At 38.3% G+C, this 26,305-nt stretch overlaps 2 long non-coding RNA genes across 2 annotated transcripts; both read left to right on the top strand.

Moving 5' to 3' along the window:
* Positions 1-327: 327 nt before the first annotated feature.
* Positions 328-2,562, top strand: LOC145795157 (uncharacterized). The gene is made up of 3 exons (XR_014335486.1): positions 328-572; positions 1,497-1,549; positions 2,315-2,562. It is a non-coding gene; the product is annotated as an uncharacterized LOC145795157 (long non-coding RNA).
* A 3,916-nt stretch (positions 2,563-6,478) lies between these two features.
* Positions 6,479-8,739, top strand: LOC145795156 (uncharacterized). The gene is made up of 3 exons (XR_014335485.1): positions 6,479-6,722; positions 7,647-7,699; positions 8,465-8,739. It is a non-coding gene; the product is annotated as an uncharacterized LOC145795156 (long non-coding RNA).
* Positions 8,740-26,305: the final 17,566 nt, after the last annotated feature.

Below are 26,305 nucleotides of genomic sequence, written 5' to 3'. Positions count from 1 at the left end.
AACTCTTGCTGCACCATAGTTATCCAGTGTTAAGTGATGCACTTATGTGGGGCAACTTTAAGGTTGTGTCGGGTGTAAGGATTTACTATGAGAACCCGAATATAAAAATTAAGTAAATAATTAAATAATAATATTACAATCTCAAATATTTTTGTGGTGAATTCTAAGGTGCAAATTAAATATTATTGGAGGATGTTTTAATTAATTTTAAACTTAAAATAAATTTGTGGTGAAAGCATTTAATTTAGAGGCAAGATTTATTATAAAAAATATATAGAGAGAGAGGAGGGTGTGACTTGAACTCTAGACCACAATGTTAATATATAAGACTCCTACCATTTGAGTTACATATAACTTATACATATATTTTGTATATTTATTTATTTATTTGACCTATGTGTGCCCACTACTAGTATAAAATAAAATAAACACAAACCCTACTCTATTATTTGTTCACCACATAGGGCAACAACACAGCAGCCACGGGAGAAGGTTTGAGAGAAGGAAAAAAAGAAGAAGATGTTGCAATCAAAGAACTTTTGGGTGTGTTGTGTTGTGTGTGATCATCAAAGGTTAGCCCTCTTAGGTTTTCTTCTCTTCTTTCTTTGTTCTATCCTTATTCTATAATTATTTTATTCATTTATGGAGAGGTTGTAGGTTTATGTATTGTGTATACAGATATCCTATTAAGAAACTTGAGGAGCTAAATTTATGTGTAAAGATTGGGTGTAATTTTCAGTCCAAAAAAATTCTGCACAGAATCGCAAACTTTAAAAATCAAGAAACCATATCAAACGGATGAATTTTAATCTGAAATTTTTACAGTAGATCAATTACACATTGAATTGCATATCTGAATTTTTTCATAATTTTTGGGAGTCGAAATCCATATAAATTGAGGTATTCAAATCTGTCCAGGAAACCAGTCCGAAACAGTAAATTCGGGATTGTTGTTCTCTTTGGGTATAAATCCAAAAATTATCAAATTAGTGTCATTAGAACCGGTTACGAGACTAGTTTCGTATGTTTTTAGCCTTGCATTGATTGCTCATGTATATTAAGAGAACCGTCAATTTCTTTAAAGTGCTGCAGAAAACAACCTGTTTGGATATAATTAATTGTAGAAAATTATTTTGATAAGCAAATCAAGTGAAACCAATTGGGTTTGAAACTTAGGATATATTAGATCATATCTGGAGGTTATTAGAATTTTTCGAATAGCGTGGAGTGGGTTTTGAAATTTTCAAAGTTAGCGAATAGATTGGGAAAACTAGTTTAAAACACTGTTTTATCTTAAAGTTATTTTTAGTTAAGTTTCGATCGGAACCTATGTCTTGGGTGATTTTAGACCTTGAAGAACATGAACTTAGGTAATATTTAAGAGTAACGGTGAGTTGGGTTGAGCCGTGTTAGTGCGTTTTAGTTTGGGGTTACTCAGTTCGTATTTTTTAGTATTTTTAAATTAGCAGTGACGTGTAGTTTTCATATTGGTTCAGGGCACTAGTTGGACTTTCATACTCTATTCGAGGATTACATTATTTCGTTCCAGGTGAGTAGTTTCATGCTACGTATTTTTATAAATGTTCCCCTACCCTGAACTGTTGGAAAATTAAATTGTTGTTTCAAGACTAAACTGTTTTGATAAATTATTATATTATCAATTGATTCAAATTATTTCTGAAACATGTGTGAACTTGGCATACTGTAAACTATTTGTTTTGGTCTCATGTTTATAATGATGAACCACCATGTTTTGCGAAAACTGATGTGTATTGATTATTGGGACCATGTGTGTATTTAGTCCAGGGAAATTATTCCACTGTGTGTGGTGACTCTGGCCACTAGGGAACAGATCCGGGTTGGGCCGTGATGACTCTAGTGCTCAACGATTGTAAGGAAAAGACCTTTAAAAATAACTAGGTGACCTTCAATCGGATCGTCTTTGAGAAAAGGCCCAGGTGCCACCCTGAGGATGACTCTTAGTTCGGTTTTGGATCCAACGGGGCTTATAGCCTGAGAAATGTGTGGCAGATTATTTGTTTTTATTGGTACCCAAAAAATTATTGGTGTTCATGTTATAATCTGTTTTAAGTGAAAAATGTCGTTTATCATGTTCTTGCGAGACATGAGTATTTTAAGTGTTGAATTGTGGAACCTTCTTTTTGAAACAGATTGTATTTACTAAACTGTATGCCAATCTAGTTTCTGTGATATATATCTTATTTTGGAATTGAACCCTGTTTTCAAAACTGTATTTACTATCCATGTTGCTACTCACTGAGCTATCAGCTGACTTAGTTGTTACCATTTCCAGGTGTTAGAAGGACTTAGAGTGGACTCATGGCGTAGCGGGGACTCAATTGCATGGACCTCTAGGGCATTCCTTTAGTTTAGAGTGTTATGTCAAGTTTGTCCATATTTATATTTATTCTTATCGAAGTTCATTTAGGATTATTTTTGATAGGTGGGTTGTTTATATCCCATAAGTTTGGATGGTTTTTTATTACGGTTGATTTTGCCGTTTATAATTGTGACATGTCTGGATTGAGTTTTGGTTAGTTATTATTAGACTATTGTTCAGTTGTTCAATGTGATTGGATTCGTGTTTAGGCTTACGTGTGCCTTGGGCTAAGTCCCTGTGGGCCACGGCCGGTCATGCCCGGATTTGGGGTGTGACAATTGTGGTATCAGAGCTATAGATTTATCAAGTTACATACCTTACATTTCATCATTTAGACGAGGTCCGAGTCCCTATAGTCCTTAATAGTGTTTGGTTAAGTTAGTTTTGTTTAATCTTGTGTTGAATCTTTCTTGATTTAATTTTGGAGATTAAGAGTTAGTATCTAGATATCTATTTGGATTGTCTATTCCTGGTGAGCCTTTGATGTTTGTATTACCTTAACTACTCCATTAGGTGGAACAGTAGTATTAGGAGAAATAGTAGTATTGGGAGATGTTTGTAGATCTTGTGAGATAAAGATGGATGGTAGGATTTTTCCAGCGGATTTGATTTCTTTAGAGATGAATGATTTTGATGTGATTTTGGAGATAGATTTGTTGACGAAGCATCATGCTTCTATTGATTGTTTTAGAATGGGGTTAGTTTTTGCTATGTTGGGACAACTTGAGTTTTTCTTTCAGGGGGATAGGAAATGGTCTTCTATTTGTTTTACTTCTTTCCTTTAGGTTAATCGAATGTTAAGTAAAGGGTGTCATGATTATTTAGCTTGTGTGGTGAGTATCGAACAACCAGAGTAGAAGTTAGAGGAGTTTCCTGTAGTAAGTGATGTGTTGATGTTTTTCTAAAGGATCTACCTGGTCTTCCTCCAGACCGTGAGGTCGAATTTTCCGTTGACTTGACCCCTAATACAACACCTATCTTTAAAGCACCCTATAGAATGGCACCATTGGAGTTGAGGGAGTTACAAACTCAGTTATAGGAGTTGTTAGACAAATGTTTAATTAAGGCTAGTGTTTTACCTTGGGGAGCACCTGTGTTGTTTGTGAAGAAGAATGATGGGTCTATGAGGTTGTGTATTGATTATAGAGAACCAAACAAAGTCAAAGTGAAGAATATGTATCCTTTGTCACGTATTGATGACCTATTTGACCAATTGTAGGGAGTTCAAGTATTCTCTAAGATTGACTTGAGGTTAGGCTATCACTAGTTGAAAGTAAGGGATGAGGATTTTCCTAAGACTGCTTTTAGAACCCGTTATGGGCATTATGAGTTTTTGGCGATGCCTTTTGGTCTCACAAATGCAACAGCCGCATTCATGGATTTAATGAACATAGTATTTAAACCCCAACTACATAAATTTGTGGTAGTGTTTATTGATGACATCCTAATTTAATCGAGTAAGGAGGAGCATGAGCAGCATTTGAGGGTAGTACTACAGATCCTTAGGGAGAAGAGATTGTGTGCAAAATTTAAGAAGTGTTAATTCTAGTTGAGTAGTGTATCCTTTTTGGGTCATGTAGTGAGTGAAGATGGGGTATTTGTAGATAGCATGAAAGTGGAAGCAATTATTGATTGGCCACGACCTACTTCTGTGACAGAGGTACGTAGCTTTCTAGGGCTTGCTGGATATTATAGACAGTTTGTGGAGGGATTCTCCCGTATGGCTTTGCCATTTATAAATCTCACTAGGAAAGAGGTAAGTTTGAGTGGAATGATAATTGTGAGTGTAGCTTCCAAGAGTTTAAACAAAGGTTGATATCAGCTCCAATCCTTGTCTTACTTACAGGTGGTGGTAGTTTTGTGATTTATAGTGATTCACGATAGGGTTTAGGATGTGTGCTCATGCAACATGGGAAGGTGATTGCTTATGCGTCATGATAGTGGAAAGTACATGAGAGAAATTATCCTACGCACGACTTGGAGTTAGTAGCAGTGATTTTCGCTCTTAAGATTTGGCGACATTATTTACAGAGAGTCATGTGAGATTTACATTGATCATAAGAGTTTGAAGTATATTTTCACACAGAAGGAATTAAATTTGAGGCAAAAAAAAAATATATATATATATATATATATATGGCATGAGTTGTTAAAAGATTACGATGTGAATATTTTGTATCATCCGGGAAAGGCAAATGTGGTGGTAGATGCCTTGAGTAGGAAAGTAGTAGTCGAAGATGTAGCTGCTTTGTCTATTGAGAGTTGTTTGGTGAAAGACATGAGATGTTTGAGGCTTGAGGTTGTTACGCCTGGTGATAGGGCTTATTGTAGTCAATTGAAAGTTCAGCTGACCTTGAGAGAACGGATTCGTATAGCACCGGAGATTGACCCCCAGTGTGAGCGTATTAAAGGAGAGATGGCAGAGGGTAAGCATATAGACTTTGTGGTTAGTGATGATGGGCTGCTTAGATTCCGTGGCTGAATTTGTGTTCCTGCTGGTGGTGATTTGAGGAAGGAGATTATGGTAGAGGCACATAGTTCTAGTTATAGTTACAGCATTCATCTTGGAAGTACTAAGATGTATCGGGATCTTTATGAACATTTTTGGTGGAATGGTATAAAGGGAGATATTGTAGAATTTATGGCTCAGTGTTTGGTGTGTCAACAAGTTAAAGTAGAATATTAGAAACCTGCGGGGAAACCACAACCCTTGCCTATACCAGAGTGGAAGTGGGATCATGATACCATGGACTTTGTGTGTGGTTTACCTCGTACTAGTAGTAATCACGATGCAGTTTGGGTAGTTGTTGATAGATTAACCAAGTCAGCACATTTTATTGCAGTATGGATGACCTATTCTCTAGCTCAATTTGCACAGTTGTATGTGAAGGAGATTGTTAGATTGCATGGTGCACCTGTGTCAATAGTGTCAGATCGGGACCCTCGTTTTGTGTCTAAGTTTTGGGGTGCGTTACAGTCAGCTATTGGTACTTGGTTAAATTTTAGTTCAGCTTATCACCCTTAGATAGATGGGGTATCGGAGAGGACTATTCAAATCCTTGAGGATATGTTGAGGGCTTATGCTTTGGAGTGGAGAGGTAATTGGGATGATTATTTGCCGCTCATGGAGTATGTGTATAATAATAGTTATCATTCTAGTTTGGGAGTAACTCCTTATGAGGCTTTGTATGTGAGGAAGTGTAGGTCTCCTTGTGCTGGTATGAGGTTGGTAAGAGGCAAATGTTGGGACTTGATTTGGTGGGGGATGCTACACAGAAAATTATAATCATTAGAGAGAGATTATTGACTGCTCAAAGTAAACAAAAAAGTTATGCTGATCATCATAGGAGAGATTTAGAGTTTCATGTGGGGGATATGGTATTCTTGAAAGTATCACCATGGAAAGGAGTCATCAGGTTTGGAAAGGAATGAAAGTTGAGTTCTAGATATGTTGGACCATTTGAGGTATTAGAAAAGGTTAGTGAGGTTGTGTACCGTGTTGTTTTACCCCCTAGGTTGGCAGGAGTGCATAATGTGTTTTACGCGTCTATGTTGAGGAAATATGTGCACAGTCCGTCGTATGTGATAGATTATGAGCCGCTTCAGATTAGAGAGGATTTTTCGTATGAGGAGATGCCTGTTCAGATTTTGTATTCAGAAGAGAAAATGTTGCGTACAAACGCCATTAAATTAGTTAAGGTACTGTGGCGTAATCATCTAGTTGAAGAGGCAACTTGGGAACGCGAGGATGAGATGCGCAAGAAGTACCCACATCTATTCTCATGATTTACTCAGGTTAGTTTCGAGGACGAAACTTTTTTTTACGAGGGGAGAATGTGAGAACCCGAATATAAAAATTAAGTAAATAATTAAATAATAATATTACAATCTCAAATATTTTTGTGGTGAATTCTAAGGTGCAAATTAAATATTATTGGAGGATGTTTTAATTAATTTTAAACTTAAAATAAATTTGTGGTGAAAGCATTTAATTTAGAGGCAAGATTTATTATAAAAAATATATAGAGAGAGAGGAGGGTGTGACTTGAACTCTAGACCACAATGTTAATATATAAGACTCCTACCATTTGAGTTACATATAACTTATACATATATTTTGTATATTTATTTATTTATTTGACCTATGTGTGCCCACTACTAGTATAAAATAAAATAAACACAAACCCTACTCTATTATTTGTTCACCACATAGGGCAACAACACAGCAGCCACGGGAGAAGGTTTGAGAGAAGGAAAAAAAGAAGAAGATGTTGCAATCAAAGAACTTTTGGGTGTGTTGTGTTGTGTGTGATCATCAAAGGTTAGCCCTCTTAGGTTTTCTTCTCTTCTTTCTTTGTTCTATCCTTATTCTATAATTATTTTATTCATTTATGGAGAGGTTGTAGGTTTATGTATTGTGTATACAGATATCCTATTAAGAAACTTGAGGAGCTAAATTTATGTGTAAAGATTGGGTGTAATTTTCAGTCCAAAAAAATTCTGCACAGAATCGCAAACTTTAAAAATCAAGAAACCATATCAAACGGATGAATTTTAATCTGAAATTTTTACAGTAGATCAATTACACATTTAATTGCATATCTGAATTTTTTCATAATTTTTGGGAGTCGAAATCCATATAAATTGAGGTATTCAAATCTGTCCAGGAAACCAGTCCGAAACAGTAAATTCGGGATTGTTGTTCTCTTTGGGTATAAATCCAAAAATTATCAAATTAGTGTCATTAGAACCGGTTACGAGACTAGTTTCGTATGTTTTTAGCCTTGCATTGATTGCTCATGTATATTAAGAGAACCGTCAATTTCTTTAAAGTGCTGCAGAAAACAACCTGTTTGGATATAATTAATTGTAGAAAATTATTTTGATAAGCAAATCAAGTGAAACCAATTGGGTTTGAAACTTAGGATATATTAGATCATATCTGGAGGTTATTAGAATTTTTCGAATAGCGTGGAGTGGGTTTTGAAATTTTCAAAGTTAGCGAATAGATTGGGAAAACTAGTTTAAAACACTGTTTTATCTTAAAGTTATTTTTAGTTAAGTTTCGATCGGAACCTATGTCTTGGGTGATTTTAGACCTTGAAGAACATGAACTTAGGTAATATTTAAGAGTAACGGTGAGTTGGGTTGAGCCGTGTTAGTGCGTTTTAGTTTGGGGTTACTCAGTTCGTATTTTTTAGTATTTTTAAATTAGCAGTGACGTGTAGTTTTCATATTGGTTCAGGGCACTAGTTGGACTTTCATACTCTATTCGAGGATTACATTATTTCGTTCCAGGTGAGTAGTTTCATGCTACGTATTTTTATAAATGTTCCCCTACCCTGAACTGTTGGAAAATTAAATTGTTGTTTCAAGACTAAACTGTTTTGATAAATTATTATATTATCAATTGATTCAAATTATTTCTGAAACATGTGTGAACTTGGCATACTGTAAACTATTTGTTTTGGTCTCATGTTTATAATGATGAACCACCATGTTTTGCGAAAACTGATGTGTATTGATTATTGGGACCATGTGTGTATTTAGTCCAGGGAAATTATTCCACTGTGTGTGGTGACTCTGGCCACTAGGGAACAGATCCGGGTTGGGCCGTGATGACTCTAGTGCTCAACGATTGTAAGGAAAAGACCTTTAAAAATAACTAGGTGACCTTCAATCGGATCGTCTTTGAGAAAAGGCCCAGGTGCCACCCTGAGGATGACTCTTAGTTCGGTTTTGGATCCAACGGGGCTTATAGCCTGAGAAATGTGTGGCAGATTATTTGTTTTTATTGGTACCCAAAAAATTATTGGTGTTCATGTTATAATCTGTTTTAAGTGAAAAATGTCGTTTATCATGTTCTTGCGAGACATGAGTATTTTAAGTGTTGAATTGTGGAACCTTCTTTTTGAAACAGATTGTATTTACTAAACTGTATGCCAATCTAGTTTCTGTGATATATATCTTATTTTGGAATTGAACCCTGTTTTCAAAACTGTATTTACTATCCATGTTGCTACTCACTGAGCTATCAGCTGACTTAGTTGTTACCATTTCCAGGTGTTAGAAGGACTTAGAGTGGACTCATGGCGTAGCGGGGACTCAATTGCATGGACCTCTAGGGCATTCCTTTAGTTTAGAGTGTTATGTCAAGTTTGTGCATATTTATATTTATTCTTATCGAAGTTCATTTAGGATTATTTTTGATAGGTGGGTTGTTTATATCCCATAAGTTTGGATGGTTTTTTATTACGGTTGATTTTGCCGTTTATAATTGTGACATGTCTGGATTGAGTTTTGGTTAGTTATTATTAGACTATTGTTCAGTTGTTCAATGTGATTGGATTCGTGTTTAGGCTTACGTGTGCCTTGGGCTAAGTCCCTGTGGGCCACGGCCGGTCATGCCCGGATTTGGGGTGTGACATTTACGGAATCAAAGAAGCAAAGGAAAAATAAATAAAATAGAAGTTAAATTTTTGCAATTTTGTTTCCCTCATGTTGTGTTTGGTTGGAGGATTTGGGGAGGGATTTGGAAAGGGAAAGGAAAAATGTGTGTGAAACTATGTGAAATTTAGGCATATTTTATTCTCATTTCACCTACTTTTTCTATTTTTCTTTCCAAATTCCTCCTCAAATCCCCCAACCAAACATAGCATTAGTAAATCTTCGCAAATCTTAGTTCCAAACACAACATTAGTACGAACTATAGAGCTATTTGCAATGGAAAGTCATGTAGTTTTAGGCCACTTGCATTAATCTACTGTTTGATATCTGGAATTCTTTTGAAGCCACTTTCAAAATATTTTTTAAATTGTTTTTTAACTAACAAATATCGTATAATAGAGCAGTAAATGATTGTATATCCTTTAACCACTCACTTTTATGTAGGGCTGGCATAAATGAGTTTTGATCGGTTGGTTGTTTAAATTTAAGATTGATTAATCTTTGATTATCAAAAGCATTAACAAAATGAATTATTAGAGTTCAAGCATGCCACATTAGATGCAAGTTGGAAGTAACCTGGAATTCACCTCTACGATATGCACCTCCATAAATTAAGAAAAAAAACTCTACAGTATGCACCTCCTTTTCATAAAAACCCTCTCTACATGGAATACAAGCTTTGTGACTCATAAAATAGGTACAAAAAATAAGAGGTATGTTTAGAAGAGTTCTAATTCCTTTGCTTAGGCCTCGTTTGGCAAGTGATTTTTTTAGCCAAAAAGTCATTAAAAAAACCAAAAAGCCAACAACCCATATCAAAAAGTCAAAGATTTTCTTTTCTCTCTACTTTTTGCACATCTTTTCGTAAAAAATCAAAAAGTCATCCCAAACATACTAGTTTTTTCATTTGATTAATTCTAAATGAACTAATTTAATTTGCATCAATGAGAGTTAACTCAAATGATAAGTTGTTCAGATTCTATCCCAAATGTCCTAGGTTCGGATTTTGATATTTTACATTACTCGATATAATTTTGATATTTTACATTACTCGATATATAAGGCTAATGAGTAGTTGCATATATCTCAAGTTTGTGGTGTTGAAGTGGAGAAATTGTTTTTTGCTTTTGGCGCAAAGTCATGTAACGCCCCGACTTATATTTATTGGTTAAAACAATGAGATTTAATACTTGGGAATTTCTATGTTAGTGTGTCTACTATATGCATCTTTAGTTACGACTTTTGAATTGATGGTTATAACTTACTGTATTATTAGTCATGACACATTATGATATTGGCTATGACAAAATTTTGGTTATGATTTAAGAGTTGTTTTGTAATACCTGATATGATATTTAGTTATAACTCAATTTTTTAAAGTTATGACTCACATAGTATTAAGTTATACCATTTACGATGATCAAACTTATAAATGACATAACTTACATATAGTACAAATTCTAGAGATGTGTGTTCTATAGTATTTCATCTAATACTTTTAGTTGAGTTTTTAAAGAATAATTTGAGTGTCAAGTAATAAATTGTATGGAGACTACTAAATTATTGCTCCTTAAAGTGGGTCCAAAAGACCTTACTTATCTGAGTCCACATCCTCTAGAGTAATTTTTTGTATAGTAGTTTTAGAGTGATTTTTTGTATTGTTGAATTTCTTTTTTAAAGTAATTATCAATAGGATTGTACCATCAACATATTATTATACTTTCAATTTTTGTAAAATTAAATTTTAATCATACAAAAAATCATTCTAAATTCACCCTACCAAAAATCAATCTAGAGGATTAAGATTCTAATTTTTTTTTAGGGAAATCCTACTGGACATGCCCCTTGAAAGGGTGTACCATATATACTCTTAATTAAATTATTTTCTTCTTTGGTTATAGTTAAAAAAAAAATTAATTATGATAATATTTTAATTGTAACTCATGAGATCTTTAATTATATATCATGTGATATTTGATTATAATTTTTTTAACTATAATTTAAAAAATATAAAATTATATTATTTTTTGAGAGGGGGACTTGTGCCGAACAGTAGGGCCGAGCTATGATAGTGCGGGTATAGTGTTGGGTCTTGCGAGGCCCAGGCCCTGTGACAGACCGAGCTGAACCAACGCGGCTCCCCGGTCCACCATGTTGGGCCAAGCAGATCGTCAACCAGAATGCGGAGGCATGCAGGTGCTCTACCGAGCTACGATTCGGCCTGATATTTGGTTAGATCCACAGTGATGTGTTGGGCCGGGATGTTTTGTAAGGTAGCGGGGCGAGACCGAGATACCAAACTGCGCGTCTCATGACCGGTTAGTTCAGATGGACCGATTTAGTATAGTTCAGTCGTCCCAGTTATTGTTGTGTTTCTCCCCAAGTGGTAGGTCGGTCTTGATAGCCCGGTTGTGTGAGCCATCTGGACCAATTATATAATGAAGGAAAAATCCACTCCTAGTATGCGTCAATACCGTTTGGCGGTTTGACAAATACTGTTTGAACGTTGTCACGCCCCAAGCTCCGTGACAACGCCGCACACTCATTTAAGTGAGCATGCAAGGCTAAGAGTCCAACACATAACCAACAATGTAAAATACTCAAATTAAATCCTTAAATATCATAATGCTAAAAACCATACAAATAGATAATTCTTATCATATGAAATTGCCCACCAAGTCCACTAATAAAAGAAATAATAATAATAATCCAAGTACTTAAATCATAGTCCTACTCTTGGCACTCCCACAAGTAAAAACCCCGCGCAGCTCTATTCCTCAGAATCTGAAAAATAAAATAAGGGTAAGCTAGACAGCCCAGTAAATAACCAACCATCACTGTTAGCTGGATCAAGTATACAAAAAAAATAGTCGATAACCAATAAATATATTTATTGCTACCATTCAATAAATGAACAATTATTTTGTAAGATGTTTCGTAGCTGAAAATAAACAGTGTAGCAATACATTTTAATTGAAAAGACAATGAGGTAATTCAATGAAATTTCGTTGTTCAAAATTGATGGTTCGATATTCAAATGGTTCAATGATGCAATTCACAAAACCCAAGTCTTGGTGACTACGGTCACTTAGCCCGTGACAAGGCCCAGAACCACACGTAGGCCGGTGGTAAAGCCCCAAAAGAAACTAGTTTCTGTGCCAATAAATAACCCCCATTGGCTAGGGTCCAAATCATAGTCAGACTAGAGTGATGCTCAGAATTCAAACAATACACAACTTTTAAATAAAAATATTCGATATTTTCGGAATAAACATTTGGTACAATTTTCAGAATAGTTTCACCAAATATTCGAATAATTTTCGTAATAATATTCGATGTTGTTTTATACTTGACCCATATTTTATTTTAAGAGAACATAAAGGTTATAAATAAATATTTATGATTTTAAACGATTTGATACGAATGAAAATGAACCAACAGTGATAGAGGGTTACTTACCTTCAAACAGCTAAAATAATATTTTCCAAGCTAATCTCAATTTACCAATATCCACCTCAATCTCACAAACCTAATAAAATATTACACCGCATAAACAATTATTATGTGCATCCATTCATCTCTTCTTGTAACAACAATAAAATAAATTAACCCAATTGCCTATTAAGAACTCCCCCAATTTAGCATCAAAACAAAGCCATCACGGTTTCGGAAATTCTCAATCCATATTATTCTATTGTTGTTTATATACACGTAATAATTTGTAATTGCTTGTAGTTAAACGTGTATCCCATAAATACACCACCATTAAACTTAACCCATCACATATCAATCTCAAAATATGAACCACCCAAATGGGATGCAAAATACACTCTAAAATTTAGCAAAATTGAGACCCCCAACATAGACTACATCAATATATCTATTTAATCATATATGCCCATAAAGTCATCTATTGATATATTAACACTAAAATCATAGATAGGAATGCAATAAAATAAATCTTACCTAAGTGATGAATAAAGCAAAACCACCACTCTTATGAATCCACCCTTTTCCTTGGTTTGGGTTTCTTTTCTTTAATTTTAAACTTTTCCAAACCCTTGCTTGTTGCCTTCACCTTTAACTCTTCCAAACCCTTTCTGCAGCACAAGCCTCTCTTCTCTTTTTCTTTTCTTTTTTCTTTTACCTTCTCAAACCCTAGCCGCCTATGGAGCAATTCATAGCCTCTGTTTTGTTTGTTTTCCAAGACTTAAAGCCACAATAGGTGGGCTTATTAACCTAATTTCTCAAAGTTACAAAATTACCCATCTAAGTAATAGGAAATATAATGCCATCTCATAACTAATTCTTTGATATTAATAAATGACTCATATAAGTTAATTTAATTACTAATCTATCCAATAAAATAATAATATTTAAAACTTGGGTTTTACATCCTTCCCTCCTTAAAAGAAATTTCGTCCTCGAAATTTGACATACCTGAAGTCTCAAAAAGTTGTGGATACTTTCGTTTCATTTCATCCTCGAGTTCCCAAGTTGCTTCTCTTTCTGAGTGATTACTCCATTGAACCTTAACATAGTGGATGACTCGACGCCTCAAAACCTGTTCCTTCCTATCAACAATTCGTATAGGGTGTTCCTCATATGTCAAATCCTCCTTAAACTGCAACGGTGCATGATCAATCACATGACTAGGATCCGGTATATACTTCCTTAACATTGAGACATGAAAAACATTATGAACTCCAGCTAGTGACGGTGGTAGGGCAAGTCTGTAAGCTACCTCACCAATTCGATCTAAAACCTCAAATGGTCCAACAAATCTAGGGCTTAGTTTACCACGAACACCAAATCTCATTACTCATTTCATAGGAGACACCTTAAGGAACACATGGTCTCCAACCCCAAACACCAAATCGCGTCTCCTATTATCTGCATAACTTTTCTGTCTACTCTGTGCAGTGCGAAGTCGCCCTCTAATAAGATTGATCTTGTCCACTGTTTGTTGCACAATCTCAGGCCCTAACAACTTCCTTTCGCCCACATCATCTCAATAAATAGGTGATCTACACTTTCGTCCATATAAAGCCTCATATGGTGCCATCTGAATGCTCACATGATAACTATTATTATAAGAGAATTCCACTAAGGCCAAATACTCATCCCAAGAACCTCCAAGATCATTAATACAGGCCCTCAACATGTCTTCAAGAGTCTGAATAGTTCTCTTAGACTGTCCATCACTTTGAGGATGAATGGTCGTGCTAAAATTCAAACTAGTACCCAAAGCTGCGTGCAAACTCCTCCAAAACATAGATACAAATCTGCTATCTCTGTCCGACACTATGGTCATCGGAATACCATGCAACCTCACAATCTCTTTGATATACAATTTTGCAAACCTCTCTAAGGAGAACCCTACCTTAAAAGCTTGAAAGTGAGCGAATTTGGTCAATCGATCAATAATAACCCAAATAGCATTGTTACCACCTTAGGTCCTAGGCAACCTTGTCACAAAATCCATGGTAATATGTTCCCACTTCCACTCGGGAATAAGAAAAGGTTGTAACTTACCTGCAGGTCTCTGATGTTCAACTTTCACTTGTTGACATACCAAACATTGAGCAACATACTGAGCAATTTCCCTGAACTGTGAGCTTCTCTAAGGATTTCTCTCTTGAGCTCTAAATCATTAGGCACACACAACCTCCTTCCAAATCTCAAGGTTCCATTTTTATGCATACAAAATTCCATCTGTAGCCCTATTTCCGTTTCAGCCTTAAGTTTTTGCAACTGAGGATCTCTTCCTTGAGCGTCTTTAATTCTATTAATCAATGTGGGTTGAACCCTAAGGTTTGCCAACTGCGCTCCATGGTTGTGCCATCTAATCTCAATATTCAACTTTCGCAAGTCCTCTAACATATTCTTTTGGTCAGTGATCAAGGTAGCCAAATTACTTGGGGTCTTTTTACTCAAGGCATTAGCCACTGCATTGGCTTTTCCTAGATGATAATTGATAGTCAAATCATAATCCTTTAATAGCTCCAACCATCTCCTTTGCCTTATATTCAATTCTTTTTGAGTGAAAATATACTTCAGACTTTTATGATCAGTGAATATCTCACATTTCACCCCATAGTGCCTCTAGATTTTTAATGCAAACACCACTGTAGCCAACTCCAAAGCATGCGTAGGATAATTCTGCTCATATGGCTTCAATTGCCTGGACGCATATACCACTACCTTATCATTCTGCATCAGGACACAACCCAATCCCATCTTCGATGCATTACTATAGATGGTAAAACCTTCATCTCCGGACGAAACTAGAAGTACTAGAGTAGACACCAATCGACTCCTTAGATCCTGGAAACTCTTCTCACAATCATCAGACCATTCAAATTTAACCCTTTTTTGTGTTAAATGAGTCAAAGGCATAGAAATTCGGGAAAATCCCTCAACAAACCTTCTATAATAACCTACTAAACCCAAGAAGCTACGAATTTCAGTGACACTAGTAGGCCTATTCCACTCTACCACCGCCTCCACTTTCTTGGGGTCAACAGACACCCCATCTCTAGATATCACATGACCCAAAAATGATACACTCTCCAGCCAAAATTCACACTTCTTTAATTTAGCAAATAATTTATTCTCCCTTAATATCTGCAACACTATTCTCAGATGTTCTTCGTGCTGCTCTTTACTCTTTGAGTACACAAGAATGTCATCAATAAAAACTATCACAAACTGATCTAAGAAGGGTTTAAATACTCTGCTCATTAAATCCATAAAAGCTGCAGGCGCATTGGTCAACCCAAACGGCATCACTAAAAATTCATAATGCCCATACCTAGTTCGGAAGGCTGTCTTAGGTATATCTTCCGCCTTAACCTTCAACTGATGATAGCCAGAACGAAGGTCAATCTTAGAAAAGACTTGTGCCCCTTGCAACTGATCAAATAGGTCATCTATCCTAGGCAAAGGATATTTATTTCGGATTGTCACCTTGTTCAACTCTCGATAATCAATGCAAAGGCGAAAATTACCATCCTTCTTTTTCACAAATAAAACGGGCGCACCCCAAGGAGAAACACTAGGCCTAATAAAGTCCTTATCTAGTAACTCTTGTAATTGTTCCTTCCACTCTTTCAACTCTACTGGGCCAACCGATACGGAGCCTTGGAGATAGGACCCATACCGGGTATCAATTCAATGGTAAAGTCATTCTCTCTATCTAGTGGCAACCCCGGTAACTCTTCAGGAAAAACATCGGGAAATTCCTTCACAACTAGAATATCCTCTAACTTCAATTCAGTCTCACGAGTATCTCTCACAGAAGCTAAATAGCGCTCGCACCCATTTCTTAACAACCGTCTAGCTTGCAAAGCTGAGATTACCAAAAGAGGAGTGTTAACTCCACTACCCACAAAACAAAATTCTGGTTGATTAGGAATTTGAAATACTACCCCTTTTCCTCGACAATCAACAGAAGCATAATTGGTTGCCAACCAATCCATTCCAAGAATTATGTCAAAGTCCCGCATATCTAAAACAGTCAAGTCTACAAGCAATCTCCTGCTATCTGTACTAACCACACGAGATTTCCCAATGTCTCCTCATGTTCCATTGCAACCTATATGCATCAATAATAAAACCTTATCTTATTCTATTCTCAAGTCCCTATAACATGTAAATAAAATTAACATTATATCAAATTATAAGCGTTCCCAATACTACATCTACCCAATCTCACCACTATTTTATACCAGCCTTCAAAATTATAACCTGGCTCTGATACCATAAAATTGTCACGCCCCAAGCTCCGTGACAACGCCGCACACTCATTTAAGTGAGCATGCAAGGCTAAGAGTCCAACACATAACCAACAATGTAAAATACTCAAATTAAATCCTTAAATATCATAATGCTAAAAACCATACAAATAGATAATTCTTATCATATGAAATTGCCCACCAAGTCCACTAATAAAAGAAATAATAATAATAATCCAAGTACTTAAATCATAGTCCTACTCTTGGCACTCCCACAAGTAAAAACCCCGCGCAGCTCTATTCCTCAGAATCTGAAAAATAAAATAAGGGTAAGCTAGACAGCCCAGTAAATAACCAACCATCACTGTTAGCTGGATCAAGTATACAAAAAAAATAGTCGATAACCAATAAATATATTTATTGCTACCATTCAATAAATGAACAATTATTTTGTAAGATGTTTCGTAGCTGAAAATAAACAGTGTAGCAATACATTTTAATTGAAAAGACAATGAGGTAATTCAATGAAATTTCGTTGTTCAAAATTGATGGTTCGATATTCAAATGGTTCAATGATGCAATTCACAAAACCCAAGTCTTGGTGACTACGGTCACTTAGCCCGTGACAAGGCCCAGAACCACACGTAGGCCGGTGGTAAAGCCCCAAAAGAAACTAGTTTCTGTGCCAATAAATAACCCCCATTGGCTAGGGTCCAAATCATAGTCAGACTAGAGTGATGCTCAGAATTCAAACAATACACAACTTTTAAATAAAAATATTCGATATTTTCGGAATAAACATTTGGTACAATTTTCAGAATAGTTTCACCAAATATTCGAATAATTTTCGTAATAATATTCGATGTTGTTTTATACTTGACCCATATTTTATTTTAAGAGAACATAAAGGTTATAAATAAATATTTATGATTTTAAACGATTTGATACGAATGAAAATGAACCAACAGTGATAGAGGGTTACTTACCTTCAAACAGCTAAAATAATATTTTCCAAGCTAATCTCAATTTACCAATATCCACCTCAATCTCACAAACCTAATAAAATATTACACCGCATAAACAATTATTATGTGCATCCATTCATCTCTTCTTGTAACAACAATAAAATAAATTAACCCAATTGCCTATTAAGAACTCCCCCAATTTAGCATCAAAACAAAGCCATCACGGTTTCGGAAATTCTCAATCCATATTATTCTATTGTTGTTTATATACACGTAACAATTTGTAATTGCTTGTAGTTAAACGTGTATCCCATAAATACACCACCATTAAACTTAACCCATCACATATCAATCTCAAAATATGAACCACCCAAATGGGATGCAAAATACACTCTAAAATTTAGCAAAATTGAGACCCCCAACATAGACTACATCAATATATCTATTTAATCATATATGCCCATAAAGTCATCTATTGATATATTAACACTAAAATCATAGATAGGAATGCAATAAAATAAATCTTACCTAAGTGATGAATAAAGCAAAACCACCACTCTTATGAATCCACCCTTTTCCTTGGTTTGGGTTTCTTTTCTTTAATTTTAAACTTTTCCAAACCCTTGCTTGTTGCCTTCACCTTTAACTCTTCCAAACCCTTTCTGCAGCACAAGCCTCTCTTCTCTTTTTCTTTTCTTTTTTCTTTTACCTTCTCAAACCCTAGCCGCCTATGGAGCAATTCATAGCCTCTGTTTTGTTTGTTTTCCAAGACTTAAAGCCACAATAGGTGGGCTTATTAACCTAATTTCTCAAAGTTACAAAATTACCCATCTAAGTAATAGGAAATATAATGCCATCTCATAACTAATTCTTTGATATTAATAAATGACTCATATAAGTTAATTTAATTACTAATCTATCCAATAAAATAATAATATTTAAAACTTGGGTTTTACAAACGTTTTGGTCTCTACACGTGTAAGGAAGGTAGAGGGGAGGGCAGTCGCCTGTCCAGGGAAGGACAATAGAGGTAGTGCGCCCACAATCTCTGAAGCTGCATGGCCAGCCTAGAAAAGGAGGAATGGGGGAACGTTAGAGGTAAGCAACCTAAAGGAATTGATAAGTCTCTTTCTCTCTCTAAAGTGCTCTATTCCCATTCTTCTTCTTCTTCTTCTTCTCCAAGTGTGCTAACTTGACTGTCAGAGGGTTTATCCGGCAGCACACTGCCGGGCAACTCACCATCTATCTGTTTTCAGGTCAAGCGACGTTACGTGAAACTTGAGTTCAAGGAGTACGGAGAACAGAGGATATTTCACCCCCGTACAATTGGCACCGTCTGTGGGGAAACTTTGACAGACAAACCTTACTCTTCAAGCTTTTCCGACCATTTCCATGGCTAACAATGACGAAACTCCGCTGTCCGTTGTCGATGGTATCACACCAGAGTTTGTCCGACGGTGAGATGGCCCTCATGCTATTCCAACTATGGCGGGCCTGGAGACCTCTTCCAGAGGTGCGCGAGACAAACGCGCAAGGAGCACTGATCACTCGAAGAGTCCAGAGGGTTGCCGACGACGGGGAAAGTCGCATGCTCAGCGCTTAGAGCATAAACTCGGAGACTAGGACGCTCTCATTCGCAAGATGGCAGCTGAAATGGAGGTGCTGAAGCGCCAGATCAAGGGGAAGGGTGTTGCTAGAGAGGGCATCCACAGTGAGCACACCCCGCCCCGTCGCTCTAGAAGTCGCCGCCAAGATATGACGCCCTCTCTCTCTGTCACCAGAAGCTATGAGGTTGGGGACTTCGACCCACAGGTGGGGGAGATCTTACACTCGCGACAGCAGCTACTGTCCCTCACGTCCATCGATGACGTCAAGATACTCTTACTCTGCCCGTTCGGGGGACCTGAGGGATGTGTTGGAAGAGCGGGCCTGCCGTAGAGAAACCTACAGATTGCTAACAATGTAAAGGCTGAGTACCCAAATCCGTTGTAGTGAGGAAGTGGCAATGCTAGCGCCTAGAGTGATGGCACTAGCGCCGGTGGACAAAGAGCTAACGAGACTTACTGCAACCCCACTGCCCCCAGAAATCGAGAGCACGCCGCTCCTTGCCAGATTCCACCAACCTAAGTTCACGTTATACGACGACAAGATGGATCTGTACATGCACGTGAGTCATTACCAGCAAGTAATGGCTAGCCACCGGCACAATGACACCTTAATGTGTCTCATATTCCCAGCAAGTTTGGGAGAACTGGGCCTGAAATGGTTCGAAAGGCTTCTGAGAAGAGCATCGAGGGATGGCAACAATTAGCAGAGGCTTTCGTCACCAGATTCAAAACCAACACTCGAACATCGAAGGAGGTCAACCATCTCCTGAGCGTCAAGATGGAATCTGGAGGCTCTTTGAAGGCATACAAAGCCAAGTACTGGGAAACTTACAATGAGATTCTCGATTGCCCCACCAATCTGGCGATCACCCAATACAAGCGGGGTCTCCCAGTCGGACATAGACTACGAGATTCGCTTAGGATACACCAGCCCACAACCATGGAATCCTTGATGCAGCGGATCAACGAATACATCTGAGTAGAGGATGATGCCGCCACCGCAACCGAGAAGGCGAATCCGATCGCAGTGGACAAAAGAGTGGTAGAAAAGGTTCACTCGGTGGGGCAGGAGGATAACTGCCCAAATGACCGAGCTAAAGACCAACATCGCGGTTCAAACCGCAATGATAGGAACAAAGTCGCAGAAACAACCGAGCTAACGCTCCTCATGATGAAAAGGAAGATGCCAAGAGCAAGTTGAAAGCATGAACCGGCATCACCACTGTCTTTAAAAGCTCTATTTACCGCATCCTGAGTGAAATCCGAGGTGAACCTTACGTCCGTTGGCCGGCCAAGTTGGGAAACACGCAGAGGGGCTTCAACTCGAGGTACTGCTACACCTTCCATGTAGAAAGGGGGCACCGAACGGAGGACTGTGTGTCGCTCAAACAACATTTAGAAGAGCTAGTGGCAATTGGGCATCTGGACCAGTACATAGACGGGGGTATGAAGGCCGCTCCCCAGGGATAGGCCGAGCCAAACAGCCTTGCTATCCTGGATGCGACGCCTCAAGGCTTAATCAGTGTCATTCATGGCATCATCAAACCGGCACAAGTTTGCGAGCTGAAAGGGATGATCAAGAAAGCCGAGCACATGAGGGAAGTTCTCTCCGTTCAGCCCACCGTGAAAAAAGGAAAAATCGAGGTAAAAGACATCCTGACCTTTTCAAGCAAGGACTTGGAGAGAATTCAAGTGCCTCATGATGATGCCTTAGTGGTGACCCTTCGCGTTAAAGACTTCGACATCAAAAGAATTCTGACTGACCAGGGAAGTTAGGTCGAGATGATGTATTATGACGCGTTCAAACAGATGAAGTTGGAGGACAAAGACTTGGCTCTAGCAACATCTCCTTTGGTTGGCTTCAACTCTCAACCGGAATAGCCGATCGGAAAGATCATATTGCCGGTCAAAGCAGGATCGGTCACGAAGCAAGTGGAATTTTGGGTGCTTAAGGTCCCATCAATCTACAACTTAATCCTGGGCAGGGGCTGGTTGCACGCCATGCAGGCAGTAGCGTCAACTTACCATTAGGTCCTGCGCTTTCCAACACTAGTCAGACAAGTAGAAGAGGTTTGAGGAGACCAAGTAATGGCAAAACAATGCTTTGTCGCAGTAAATGGCAGCCGGGCTGCCAAGGGCTTCGTTCAAATGATAGAAGGACCAGAAGGGAAAGAAGTCTTGGAAGACATGGGAAGAAAGGCCGAGGAGAAATCAGTGGAAGATTTGATGGAAGTGCGCGTCGATGAGAATGATCCAAATAAGTTCTTTCTTTTGGAATTATCTTTGTCCAGCATCGAACGACTCGATTATGTCAACTTTTTGGTTTCTAACATGAAGGCCTTTGCATGGACGCCTTACGATATGCTTAGTGTCGACCCTAGCTTTATTTGCCATCAGTTGAATGTCTTTCTGAATGCAGGACCGGTCATCCAAAGGACACGGCGCTCGGCCTTGCACCATGCCGAGATAGTGGCGGAAGAGGTTAAGAACTTGCTGGAAGCAGGAGCAATAGAAGAAGTGCAGTACCCTAGATGGATCTCTAACACGGTGGTAGTGCCGAAGAAGAATGGTAAATAGCGGGTGTGCGTCGATTATAAGACGGTCAACCGTGCGTGCCCAAAGAATAGCTTCCCTCTCCCAAGAATTGACCAGCTGGTGGATTTAACTGCTGGCCATCAGAGGTTTAGCTTCCTGGATGCATATTGTGGCTACCACCAGATAGTCATGTACGAACCAGACTGAGAGATCACTTCGTTCACCACTCAAAGAGGCCTGTACTGCTACAAGGTCATGCCATTCGGACTGAAAAATGCCGAGGCAACTTGTCACGACCCAAACCTGGCCCTATGGGTTTAGCATCGTAACCGGCCAGTAATCCGAGATTACCGAAGGCCTGCTGAACAGTAATACAGTAAAACAGAGTACAGGGCCTGGCGGAAGCCAATACAGTAAATAAATAGTGTCCATTGAGCTGTGACAGTCTGTATGCAAAAAGGCTTTTCATACATTCACACATAAACAGTACAGAACAGTATGTACAATATTCACATCCATTCAACTAGGGACTCAACCCTACAGAACAGTACAGAAAACATTCCGTCTGTACAAAACAGTACGGTCTATACAAAACAGTAAAACAGTACAGAAGGGGGAAAAACAGACAAAACACCCCCAAGCCATAACATGGCAACTCGGAACCTCGCAGTGAGGCACAAAGGCTGGCTTGACAAAACTGGAGTAACCCTGACGCCTCTAGCTGCGGTCTGGTGCCTGTACACCTACATATACATATGAGCAGTGAGCTAAAGCCCAGTGAATAACATAAAGCATAAAGGGGTTTAGAATGAATGTCCTTACAGTAATGAAAACAGTTCAATTCAATCAGTATTTCAGTCGTTCAGTACAGTAAACAGTCATATGTGGTACATCCATTAGCATAACAGTAACAGTAGGTCTTGAAAGACCGAACAGTAATGATGGCCATCAGTCAGTAAACAGTAGTGGTTCCACGAGGGAACCGACAGAGATCTCTGTAACAGTAACAGTAACAGTAAACAGTAGGTGCTAAGGATGCCACAGTACAGTTCAGAAATAAAGGACATACATTCATTCAGTTAACAGTAATCAGTTCAGAAAACAGTACAGTTCAGTTGTTCAGAAAATAATCATTTGTGAACATATCTTTACACAATCGTTACTCACAGAGTTTGGGCTACAGTAGGCTAGAGCGTGTCTCCCCAGTTGCCAACCCTACACAGTTAACAGATTGAACACACTAAGCTACACAGTTGGGAAATATCATAACTTAATCCCTAATTTGCCTTGGTGTGTTCTACAACGATATCCTCATCTAAATGTCTTAAACTAGGCCTAAGAATGCCTAGGATGGGATGAGGATGCAAAAATACACTTAGAAAACATTTTGCAAACTTTGCTGAAAATAGGGGCTTCGCTCGAGCGAGACTTTCTCCGCTCGAGCGTAAGTCCAAAATCAAAGGCTTCGCTCGAGCGGTCTGCAAAACAGTAAAAGTACTGGATGCTGAGATTTTACGCGCGATGGTCGCTCGAGCGGAGCCCTGGACAAAGGTGCTCGCTCGAGCGGGGAATCCTTCGCTCGAGCGAGGAAGCCAAATCTGGAATTTCCAGATCTGCCTCCCAAGCTCAAACCAAGCATTCTACCACTCCAAACTCGACCTCTTGGGCCCAAATTCTGGAAAACACCACTAAATTCAATGTATAACAAGATTCAAAGCTCAATTTATGAATTCAAGCCCCAAAGGTGAGTCAATTAAAACCATATTCAAACCCATTTTCAAGAACAACATTCAAACATGCATGAATGAGTTTTAAACCAAATTGAAGCTCCAAAGCTTGCTCAAATGAGCTCATTTCTTTCCAAAACCAGATGAAAACATGGTCTATAACAACAATATGAGCATGCATGTACCAATGTCCATGTAATCAACCTCAAAATGCAATAATACTAACATGCATGCAAGAGATGAGCTTCAATCCAACATGTATGCACCAAAACATGGCTTAACTCTACAATTAAAGCATGAATTGTGCAAGAATGAACTCAAGAACAACAACAAGAAGATGAATGTCCTACCTTAGTCTTGTATTCAAGGTCTAGGAGCTCAAAGTAGCAATCACACTTCAATTCTCAAACAATTCCAAGCAATTCAAGATGAAAACCAACTCCTCAAGTCTCTCTCTCTCTAAGGTCGGTTGAGGCAAGAAGAGGAGAAGAATGTTTGGTTTGATCACATACGTGGAGTGTAAAAGGCTCAAGAGGTGTGATGTGGTGGCCACTAAGTGGCGGAACGGTAATTAAGTCCAACTCTTCAATTAGCTTATTTAATCTAATTTAATCATACCTAATCAATTTTCAGATAATTATACCATAAAATCACATTAATTATGAGGGTCACGGAACATCAATCGGTTTCTAATTCGGCCGCCGATAAGGCCTTCAATTAGCAGTTTAAACATATAAACATGAACAGATAATCAGAAAATCAAACAGATAGAATGCAATTAACTAACATATACTCAGTCAATTCAGTTTCCAATTTCAATCAGTCAGTTCAGTACTTTAATCAGTTCAATTATCAGTCAGTTATCAGTCATCATCAGTTCCGTTTAGCAGTAATCGGTGATTATCGGTAATCAATCAGTCCCTAATCAGTAAACAGTATGAGGGTTGTTACAGTCTCCCCTCCTTATAAAGAGTTTAGTCCTCTAAACTCGAGTTACCTTCATTCTGGAAGAAAACAGGATTCAGTGGAAACAGTTCAGGATATCGTTTGGCCATGTCATCTTCCCTTTCCCAAGTGGCATACACGCCACCGTGGTTTTGCCAGTCAACTTTCACTAACGGGATCTCTTTGTTCCTCAGTTTCTTGATTCGTCGGTTTACAATCTGTATAGGCCGTTCCTCGTAAGTGTAGTCATCACCCAACACTATCCGAGTAGGCTCAATAACATGGAAGGGATCCCGGAGGTAATCTCTTAACATAGAAATGTGGAAGACGTTATGCATATGCTCCATTTCAGGAGGAAGCGCAACTTGATACGCCACCGGATTGATTTTCTCAATGATCTCATATGGTCCGACGTATCTCGGTGCTAACTTGCCTTTGACTCCAAAACGAGTCTGGCCTTTCATTGGTGTCACTTTCACAAAAACGTGATCACCCACTTCATACTCTCTGTCCCGTCTTCTGACATCTGCATAACTTTTCTGTCTACTCTGTGCAGTTTTCAGTCTTTGTTGTATCAGTTTCACTTTTTCAGTTGTTTCATACACAATCTCGGGCCTAAGCAAAGGCCCATCTCTGACTTCTGCCCAGCAGATTGGAGATCTACATTTTCTGCCATACAATGCCTCAAAAGGCGCCATTCCAATACTCGAATGGTAGCTGTTGTTGTAGGCGAATTCAACTAATGGCAGATGACTTTCCCAGTCTCCCTGAAAATCAAGGACACACATTCTCAGTAAATCCTCCAGAGTTTGGATGGTCCTTTCTGATTGGCCATCTGTCTGAGGATGATAGGCACTACTCAGTCTCAGTTCAGTACCCAGTGCAGTTTGTAGGCTTTGCCAAAACCTCGATGTAAACTTCGAATCCCTGTTAGAAACAATAGACACAGGCACTCCATGCAGTCTTACAATTTCATCAATATAGATAACAGCCAATTTGTCCGCATTATAAATCGTCTTGACAGGTAAGAAGTGAGCAGATTTGGTTAGTCTATCAACAATAACCCAAATTGAATCCATACCTTTTCTGGAGCGAGGTAATCCGACGATAAAATCCATCGTGATATGCTCCCATTTCCACTCTGGTATGGGTAGGGGTTGCAATAGTCTGGCAGGTCGTTGATGTTCAGCTTTGACCTGTTGGCAATGAAGACATTTGGATACAAAATCAGCAATTTCCTTCTTCATTCCCGGCCACCAGAAATTCTGTTTCAGATCTTGGTACATTTTCGTATTCCCCGGATGGATAGACAATTTCGATTTGTGGCCTTCTTGCAGAACTCTTCTTTTCAGTTCCGTATCATTTGGTACACATAGTCTTTCTTGAAATTTCAGTACATTATTCTCAAATTTGAATCCCGGTCTCGGTTTAGATTCTCTTTCTTCGATGATCTTTTTCAAGAAGTCATCCAGTTGCTGTTTCTCTTTAATCTCTTCAATCAGTGCTGGTTGGGCAGAAATAGCAGCTAAGATTCCACCTTGTTCTCTCAAAACAATTTCAATTTCAGATTTTTCAAGGTCACAAAGCAACTCTTTCTGTCCTGTAAGCAAACAGGCTAAGTTTCCAATCGACTTCCGGCTCAATGCATTGGCAACGGTATTGGCTTTTCCCGGATGGTACAATATCTGTAGGTCATAGTCTTTAATCAGTTCCAGCCATCTCCACTGTCTCATATTCAGTTCTTTCTGTGTGAAGAAATACTTTAAACTCTTGTGGTCGGTGTATACTTCACATGTCACCCCATACAGATAGTGACGCCAGATTTTCAGTGCAAATACTACTGCAGCAAGTTCCAGATCATGGGTCGGGTAGTTCTTTTCATGTGGTCTCAGTTGTCGGGAAGCATACGCAATAACTCTCCCATTCTGCATTAAAACACACC

Source organism: Camellia sinensis, chromosome 7 (assembly GCF_055761805.1).
Source record: "Camellia sinensis isolate YWXY chromosome 7, ASM5576180v1, whole genome shotgun sequence".
In the NCBI taxonomy this organism is placed as follows: Eukaryota; Viridiplantae; Streptophyta; class Magnoliopsida; order Ericales; family Theaceae; genus Camellia; species Camellia sinensis.
Note: the sequence above shows the minus strand (reverse complement) of the source record. Positions and strands in the feature narration are given on the sequence as shown.